Genomic DNA, 10,103 nt, shown 5'->3' with positions numbered 1-10,103 from the left:
GCGCCTGCCCCCGCCCCGCCCCGCCCCCCGCGCGGGCCGCCAGGACCTCGACCCCGCCCTGAGCAAAGTGTGCGCATGCGTGTGTGCGCCCACGTGTGCGTGCATATCTTGCACGTGTGCGCGCGTGGATCTGCGTGCACGGGTGCAAGTATGCGCGCACACGCACGTATGTGTATGCACGTGCGCGCACATATGTGCATGCGTGTACGCGGACAAGCGTGTGCACAAATGTGCACACGTGTACGCGGACAATTGTGTGCAGTGGGTGAACCCACAGGGGGAAAGCAGCTGGGAGAGGCCAGGACCTGCCTGTTGGTCCCGCAGTGCCCAGCTGCCCCCTCCAGCGCCGCGCCCCGGGGCAGCCTGGCCAGGCCTGGCCTGACTGGTGCCGCCCCAGGCAAGAGCCTGCAGCTCACGAAGCCGCGGGGAGGGCCGGCAATGCCAAACCGCCCGCTCGTAACATTAGGATGGAGGAAGCCGTGAGCGCCCCGGACCCCGCTGAGGCACAGGCGCTACAAAAGAGGCAAGAGCACCCAGATGCCCCCTCGGCCAAGGGCCGACCCGCGTCCCTGCTCTCGCCTGAGATGGAAGAGGGAGGTTGGCCTCATGCCCTGCCAGCCCTTTGCAGGCGGGGTGGATGTCACCCCTAGTGAGCAGAGACCCGGCTCGTGCTTGAATACAGATTTCATAGGCATTCGGGCTGGAAGGGACCTGGTAAGATCATCGGGTCCAGCCCCCTGCCCCAGGGGCAGGAAGTCAGCTGGGGTCACAGGATCCCAGCATGACAGACATCCAGATGTTTCTTGAAAGTGTCCAGAGTAGATGCCTGCACTTCTGGAGGGAGTCTATTCCAAGCCTTTGAGGCTCGGACAGTAAAGAAGTTTTCCTTTATGTCCAGCCTGAAACGGTCTTGGAGGAGTTTGTGACCGTTGGACCTTGTCATCCCTTGGGGTGCTCTAGCAAACAGGCGTTCCCCCAGATCCTGATGCACACCCCTCACCTACCTATAGGCAGCCACCAAGTCATTCCTGAGCCTGCGCTTCTCCAGGCTGATGAGTCCCATGGCTCCCCGCCCCTCCCCCTAAGGCCGCCTGCGCTTCTCCAGGCTGATGAGTCCCATGGCTCGCCGCCTCTCCTCGTAAGGCCTGTTCTCCTGCCCTTTGATTGTGCACGTGGCTCTCCTCTGCACCCTCTCAAGCTTCTCCATGTCCTTCCTGAGCTGTGGAGCCCAGCACTGGATGCAATACTCCAGCTGCGACCTCGCCAGGGCCAAGTAAAGTGGGAGGACAACTTTCTGGGTGTTGCTTGAGAAGCCTTTATGGATGCAAGCCAGAGTTTTGTTTACTTTGCCGGCCACAGTATTGCATTGGTGGCTTACGTTCATCTTGTGGTCAATCAAGACCCCCAAGTCTCTTTCGGTCGTGCTACTAGTGTGTGTAGCACGGCCGAGCCTGTAAGTGTGATGTGGGTTCCCCCACCCACCCCCTGAGGTGGAGCACCTCGCATTTCTCCATATCGAATGCCATCAGACGATTCCTGGGTTCCTTGCCTCAACCACGCATGAAGACAAGAGTTAGCCTGGAGGCAAGTAGAAGGCCGGGTAGATTTGCACCTGACAGACTAACCAAAGGAAAGCTATATTTCTACTTGTATGGATATAAATATACATATAAATGTCTAGATAAGATCTACTTATATCTATCCAAGTAACCTATCCACACATAGCTATCCATCCAAATGCACTATATACTTTTGCTATCCAAGTATACTATATGTGTGTGTGTGTGTGTGAATATACACACAGAGTTATATCTGTACAAGTAGATCTATACTGATATCTATCCAAGTAGATATATCTATTTATTTTGTTTAACCTATGAGGTGCAAACCTACCCTGCCTTCGAGCATCCATACAGGCAGGGGCTGGCCCAGATGCCTGCCCTGTGAAGACCATATGTACCTCTGTAGAAGAGCGCTTTAAACAATATTGTGTGCCACAGAGCAGCAAGGTACGAGCGCTCCAGCACCCAGTTGAGGATGGTCACCTCACATGACAAAAAAGAAAAGAACAGAAAAGGTCTTGTTCCTTTTTTTAATTAGTTTTCACAAGGCAAATCCACCAGTGAAACCACGCAGCTCCATCCTGCCTCTGATTAAACACAGAAGTGGTCTTAAGCGATAGAAAGCAGAGAAGCGATGTTTTTCCTCCACTTTGGACTCCTTCTGGTATGAATATAAGGTGTAATGCAGTGCAGAATCATATTTCTGGGATCTAAAATAATCACAGAAGGATCAAGGTCCTCGATCAGTGCCAGCTTCAACCACAGCAGACATCTCGTTGGCAGATTTTCTGCTTGGGATCGCTTTGTGTCCCAGACCTTGCATGTGCGGTAAGCAGATAAAAGTCAACACAGCTGCTTAAATCAACACACTCCACAACCCCCTAGTCCAAAGTCAGAAACGGCTTTCTATAAATACAGCCAGCTGCAGCAGCGCTTTTGGAAGGAAGCGCATGCAGATCATCAGCATGTCAAAGCAAAAAGCTGAATCACACAGCAAAGAGCTTCTAATCAGGATTTAATACCAGGCACAACCCACCAGCAAGCACCGCTTTAAAAGGGTTCCCCGTGTAGACACCAGCTTTGAATGCAATGAAGATGCATCAGGGGAGAAGAAGGGGAAATAGATCTACACAGTTCTTGAATATCGGATTATTATTTGGAGGATGTTTTGTATCCCTACACCACCTATGAGCCCCAATCAGAGAACTGCATCCCGTCCGACAAGTCATTTGCATCTGCTTTAGGTACAAGACCAAAGAGTGATGCAGAAACCAAACACATAAGGTTGTGACGGACGTGGTGTAAGGAGCAAGTCCCTGTCTAGACACAATGCAGCAAGCACAGGTAGGACGCTTCTGATGGAGCTAAGGGCAGCCGCAAATCTGGTAGGTGGATCACACAGCAATCAGCTGGAAAATGATTAAAATTCCAGTGCAAAAAACCAAGGTTTTGGCAAATGGAAATTAGAAGCCAGTACCTGGGCTGGACTTATTCCAAATACAAGGAGCAGGGAGCAGATAAATAACAAAACTGAATTTTAAACTGCAAAATGATTATAGGAGGAAGCCTAATCTGAATGCAACATTGCCATGGACAGTAGATGCAGTGAAAGACGGGTCGGAGGCTGAGCAGTCAAACCCCCTCTGTGCTAAAACCTCTTCAGATGAGGGGAAGAAAGTGAAGGTTGAGAACTCTTTTGCCAACGCTCCTGTGAAGGTTGGCTGATTTACTGACTTTTAGCCTTAAAGCTCCAGAGCCGAGCGATGGGACCTGCAGGTCCAAGTCCACCCTTCAGTGGTAAGACCCACCCTTGAAAAGACCACCCCTTTCCCTAAGCGCTTGTCTCCACCCCGACTGGCAGCTAGCGCCAAGCTGTGCGGTGAAGTTAGAGGATTTAAAAACATTCATCCCACTTTGCGCAGGGGCAGGAAATATCGTCGTGTCCTCTGCCATCTACAGAACCGCTCCTTGGGAACTGAACTTTTCTTCTGCTGGGATCTGCCATCTCAGTAAACAGATTTTTTTCTTAAAAGAGGAACTTCAAGAAGCTGGAAAAACCCTATCCCCACCCCCTGTAAATCATGTGATGTGGAAATTGCACCTATACACCATATGGAGGGGTCGGTGCAGCTCCCTGCATCCGGGGATGAGTTACTAATTGTGCCCAAAGCAGTCGTTGTCTCCTGCGGGAGTTTCACACATTCGTTTCTTCTCACCCAGATTCCATCGGAAATGTCCCTGGTAGAAGCTGAGCTGAACTGGGATCTCTCCTGAAAATCCCTTTGGTCAATTAAGTATTAATGAGCAGCATGAGTGTGTTTATGAATTAGGGAGGGCTAAATGCTGGCTATCACAGCCAGAGGTGCCCTGGAGGGGAACAGATGGAGCATACTGCACAAGGCGTCCCCAGAACAAGTCTGTCCGAGTCCGGGACGGTTCCTGCTGGGGTCCCCAAGGGAGCGTCAGCTGGAAGAGCAGATCTGCCACCTCCCAGCCAGTGCAGAATATGGCACCTGCCCACTGTGGAGGGGGCAGGGGAGACTGAGGCATGGCTCTGCCTTGCCCCCGCACCCTTTGGGGTAGCCAGTGTGCCGGGGGCAGTGCTGGCGCCATGCAGGGTCTGTCCTCCCCTGCGAGACTGCTCTCGCTCCTGTCCTGGGGGGCAGCCTGTGTCCCCTGCCTGTGCCCCCACTCAGTGGGGCATGCTCTGGCTGTTTGACTGGCACAGTCAATCAGTGAAATGGAGGAAGCAATGGGTCTCCAGCAATGCACGTTTTGCTCGAGTACTTCAGGCCCCATTCCTGCCTTGAGACCTGCCCCCACCCCAGGCTTCATCCCCGCTCGTGCCCCAGGCTCCATGGGAAGGGTGCACAGGCACCGTCAGCGGGAGAATCTGCTTCGGGGTGAGCCCTTCCTCCTTGGTTCCCTTCTTTCTTCTGAGTCTTTGGGCCAGGGCCCACCTTCCCTTTATGCCACTGTCTCATAGGATCTGACAAAGCAGGTTGTTGCCTACGAAAGCTCACGCTTCTCTGAGCTAGTCAGTCTCTAAGGTGCCACCCTGTCCTACCTCCTGCCTTCTTTTTATACGTATGTACGATGGCTAGTACGGTGGAGTGCTAGCCCCATTTGGGGCGACCCCGTAGGAAATAATCCATGAGACTCAGGCCTTCTCCCCATCCCTCCTGCCGGCCTTGTTCCTTTTGTGGCTGCTGGGAAATCTGCTACTGCTTGGTTTTGTCACCAGCACAAGGGTCACTCCCTTCCTCTTTTGCGCTTCTCCACACTTCTCTAATCCTATTTCCCCTTCTCGGTTCTTTCACCCAGAAATCCCCTCCCGTGCTCCCCACTCCTGCCCCCAGCACACAGCGCCCCGGCTGCGGTTCTCAGCGAGGGGAGACGATGCTCCACCGATCAGGTTGCCGAGCCCTCCCCTCTGCCAGGAGCATGGGTTGAACGCTCCTTCCAGAGGCCGACTGACCACTACTGCCCTAGCCTTCTGGCAAATCTACTGCAGCAGGTTCTTCAAGTGCCCACCCCCAGGCCATCTTCGGTCCCCCCGTCCATGCACTGACACTGGACAGGTCCCGCTGCCCCTCAGAGCCGCTACATCCAACGGCCTGATTCTTCCTGCAAGATATTCTCCTTCGTCCAACGGGTGAGATTCTTACCAGTGCTGATGTCCCTTGGTGTCCTCTCTCATTTTCCTCCTCCCAAATTCTGGTTAGTAATTATAGCCACCGTCCACATGCACAGCACGAACCCTAGCGATCACATCCTTCCACAGACTCCTCTCCCTGCTACATCAGGCAAGAAGCTGAGCTAGTTTCCAGATGTTCTGCTCGAAGTTAGTGAAGATCGGGGTCATGCCCAATGAACGAACACCCGGACACCTTAGAGCTGGGCACGAACGTGGAGGTACCTGGCTCCCAGGGTGGAACGTCCAAGCCCAGAGATACGGGCCCAGCTTCTCTTCACTGCCCGGGGAGAGCCAGGTGCTTCAGAAGGGCAATCTGAAATGTCTCTGCACTGAGCAGAAAGATACCCAAGGGGTATCAATGGCATAGGAGGGTGAGCAAGGAACTCGCACTCCATCCACTCAGGATCCCAAGCTTGGAGTCCTTGTCTGAACTGTGCGAGTACTCTTTGGAGGAACTGAACAGGGCTCACTCTCTAGCACCTAGCTGGAAGTGGCAGCTGCCTCTTATATAATAGTGCAGTGCTTCTCAACTTTCTTAGACTCTCAGCACCCCTGGCTGAACGTGTGGCACCTTCAGAAAATGCCAGCTCTTCGTTTTCACTCTTTTTTTGACTGCAGAAAAATAGCAGAGCAAGTTTTTCTTTTGCAAAGAACTCAGAAAGACCACAACGGTGGGTTTTATTGGAAATCTCTGGGTTTATCTTGTGAACCGTGTTTGTAAACCCCACAGTGTTAACCTTGTGTGGCACCCTGCAGCACCCCTGAAAGGATCTCAAGGCACCTCAGATTGCCGTGGTGCCCCGGTTGAGGATCACTGTAAGAGTGGATGGAGCAGGTGCCTATGACATGGCAAACCTGGGGTCTAGGCCTGTCTCCAGCCCTGCCCCACGAGAGCCCCGAGCAACCCGGGCCCTGCTCCTGAGTTTCCTATTTCTGGCTTTTATCCAATGACTGTAGTTTAAAATGCATAAACCTTCCAGGGGGTAGGGACCAGAACCAAGCACTTCCCCCTCCTCCTTGAGGGCTGGCTCTCCTGGCCCTGGCATCTTGCATGCTTTGCTGCATGGGGTCCCAGCTTCCACAGGGATGGGGGAGAGCATCTCTGCCCAGCCTGCTCTCTAGCATGGGGTCAGGGCCCTCCTTTGTGCGGGTGTGAATCGCTTCAGACTAAAGACCTAGAGCCCAGGTGGGGAGACGCTATTGGACCAAGAATGGATACTTCTCCCCCTCATTCTTTAATGGAAGTGGCTCCAGCTACTGTATCTGGGACTGAACCCAGGGCTGTCAGTGTGTGCCTACGTACCGTATAAGCATCTGGCCCCTCAGGACTCTCAGCATGCTGCTTTGCCTAGTTTCCAGATCCAAATGGGTCTTGGGTTGCAACTGGGCAAGAGGCACCGGCTAGGAGTGCTCTAGCAGGCCTGGGAGGCAGAACTGCAGGTGCCAAGGACTGCTGTGACTCGGCAGGACTCCAGAGCAATTAAATCGTCTCAGGAAACCTCTAAAATGAAACAAACAGCAGTCACAAATTACCCTTTGCTGATCTGGATGGAACATCAGCCAGACCGGTTGTGATTCACCAGATCAATGACAGCATCTAGCCCGGACCGAGTAACCCAGGTGGGATCTCAGACTCAGCTCGGCGGCCCCTGCATGCGTTTCTAGGCTTCTCCGCTCAGACTTTCTAAAGGCACAACCCAGATTTCACTACAGGAGAAGGTGCTCCCGGGCTCAGTTACTGTGGTAATGAGCCTAGAGAGACAGACAGCAGACTTTGTTCCTATTCCCCTTTATCAGCATCCCCAGTTCTCTCTCTCTCTCTCTGATTTATTAAACCTTTGAACAGGGCTGGAGGCAGACTGCTAAACTATTTAGTATATTGTGAACTGCAGTATGACACACCCACCCATCCCATATTATACAGGAATGGCAACCAGCTAAGTGCAGCTCTAAGGCTGAGCTTTTCCTCTATGGGCGCATTTACATGTGTGCTTTAAAGCACATTAACCTATTTTAATGCGCATTAAAGCACCTCATATACCAGCGTCCCTGCACTTCAAAAAGATGGCAGGAACACTTTAGCTAAAGCTCATCAAATGGCCTTCAGTTCAAGTGCCCCCGCTGCCATTTTTAAACATGGGGATACTGGTACACAAGATGCAGCAAGGTTTTAATTAGAAGGGCTCTAATTAAAGCACCACCCCTCCACCCCCTGAGCACATGTAAAAGTGCCCCATGCTCGTTAGTTAACGCACATTAAGATAGGCTCATGCATATTTTTCTAGTACGTCACAATGGAGGTACTAGATTTAATGCGAATTAACTAAAGCGCATCAATGCATGTGTAGACATGCCCACAGTACTGCTCTTTACTGACTAGTTTACATTCCAGCCTCTGTTTCCTGTTATTATTTTTCATTGCAACTCATGCTAATGAAAGACCACCTTCTCGAGGGAAGGCACAGGAGTCAGGAGGTAAAGGTTCCTGACTGCCAAAAAATTCCCTGTGCATTTCTGGCTTTTGCCCCTCTGTTCCTCATCTGTACAACAAGGGGAATAGAGCGGCTCTAGTTTGCATGGGTGGCGTGCAGTTTAATTAACATTTGTAAGGTGCTTGAAGCTGGCGAGTATTACGGAGGTGCAAAGTGCTACTACAAGTATTTAGATGCCATAGCAACAAGGTATTACAAATGCATGAATTAGCAGGCAGGATAGCAGAGCTGATCAGGAAATGTTTTAAAAATATTCTTTGGTCAGACAGTGTCAGTGTGTCGAAACCAAACCTGCAGGAAAGGAGGAGTTTGGCATGGGGACAAATTTAATTTCCAATTTAAAACCTGTGAAAACATGCCCCCTTTTGGAAAGAAATTCAGTTTTCTAGGTCGAAATAACTTTTCGTTTCAAAATCCATGTGCATGGATAGTTTTAAAGGACTGTGATGAAAGCAAAACATTTCAAGATTATCAAAACAAAATGTTTGGAATAACTTGACTTAATTTCTTTTCTTTTTTGGGGGGGAAGGGAGGGGAGGAATTTTTGGTTTACGAACAATTTTTGCAATTGCAAATTTTGACTCCAGTTCAGAACTGGAAACTTTTCTCATATCTCAAAAATTCTCCGTGGACAGGAAAACAGCTTCCTGCCCCACTCCCCCCCATCTCAGATTGATTTATTCATGAAAATGGATCTGTTTTAAAATGCATGGTGTCTCCATATTTAGACAACATGAAGTGATCTCATAGGACCGAATGACATTCAGAGGTGCTCAATGAAATGAGTCTCTCAAGGAGCTGCGGGAAGCAATGCAGTAAGCTATTTCAAATGATGAGCATGCAGTAGAGAACAGCCCAGAGGGCTTAAAGGCGGCATCCCTAACAGCCTGCTCCGACATCTGCTGCCAGTCAGTAGATGCATCAGCTGTTCAAATGTATCAGCTGTTCTTAGACACATCTAGACTTTTGCAAATCAGCATTAAATGCTTCCATTTATTCCCCAATTCCCTCATTAGAGAGCTCGGTAAACAGGACTGTAGTTGGGTTTATATCCGTGGGCAGTAAGTTACCCCATATTTGGAGGCTGGTTTGACAAACATCCGCTGTCTGATGTCTCCTGTTAAAAATGCAGTAATTGCAATCGAAAAAGCAAGAGCTGTGAAGGGCTCTCAATATGCAGAAAACAGCTGAAGGCAATCCAACCCCAATTTAAGGCTGTTGAGGTGGCTAGTGCTCATGCCATAAACCTAGTCCCCGGTAGATACTGGCCTGCCTTACAGACTCCCTGCGCTCCATGGGATAATTCCCTTGGATCCATGTAAGGACCGAGTTCAGATGAGAGCTGGTGGTTGCTGGCAAGGCCACGCGAGCGAGCGTGGCACTAGCAAAGCAGAGGGAAGGCAGGACTGTGGGGGTGAGCAGGGCTACTGCAGGCCTAGCGAACACCGTGCCTGCCTGCACTGTGCCCAGCACCGTACCTAGATACCTGGCGGCCCGGAGCAAACTTTCAGTATCAGGCCTCCCTTTACCCGAGATAATGATTTTTTTGTTGCAAAAGTTTTTATCACATCTGTGGTATTGATGTCTTTAAATAGTTTGTTCTCCATTGATAACATTGCTAGTCCCATAATATGTGCAATATTAAAACTTTTTTTTTGCAATTGTAATTTTTTCCCCCATTTTCTGGCCCCCTTTCTGTCCGGGTCCTGGGCAGCTGCCTGGTTTGCCCATGCCCGGGTCTGACTACGCCTGGCTAGAGCAGGGGAGGTGAGGCCCAGCTGTTACCATCACTCTTTACTGCTGTCAATGCTGAATATACCAGCAGGCTCCAGAGCATCAGTAATTATTACCAGCTGTATCAGATTGAAGCTGACAGCTCTGACTTCTTTGGACTCCACTGCCCTTCCTCAGGCCACGCCAGTGCAAAAGAGCAGCGTCTACAACTGAGCTGTGCTGCATCCAGCAGGTGGGGCTCTGGGATCGAGAAAGTCGCTTTGCGCTCTCCCGTCTGGGAGTCGGGCGATCTCACCTGTCCTTCCACAGGCACGTCCATCAGTGGAAATGAAGGAGCAAGGGAGAGGCATCCCTTCTGCACTGATCCACAGGGCCGGGCGGAACGGCCTTCTTGGACACCGTTTCCAGCTCACCCGGTTCTGCGGAGAGAAGGTGGCTCGGTGCATCGCTGTAACAACGGGCACCAGAGGACGAGCCGCTGGCTGTGCCAGTGATGATGTGAGTTGGGATGTTGTTGAGCACAGGGGCCTGTGTACAGGTATGTGCACTGTATTATTTATACTGGGCAACTCATCTGAGAAGCTGAAAGCAGTCAACCTGCATTAATAACGCCCATCC

The sequence above is a fragment of the Alligator sinensis genome, unplaced genomic scaffold (assembly GCF_000455745.1).
Source record: "Alligator sinensis unplaced genomic scaffold, ASM45574v1 scaffold402_1, whole genome shotgun sequence".
NCBI classification, from domain to species: domain Eukaryota; kingdom Metazoa; phylum Chordata; order Crocodylia; family Alligatoridae; genus Alligator; species Alligator sinensis.
The sequence above is the reverse complement of the archived record's forward strand: the minus strand, read 5'-3'. Positions refer to the sequence as shown.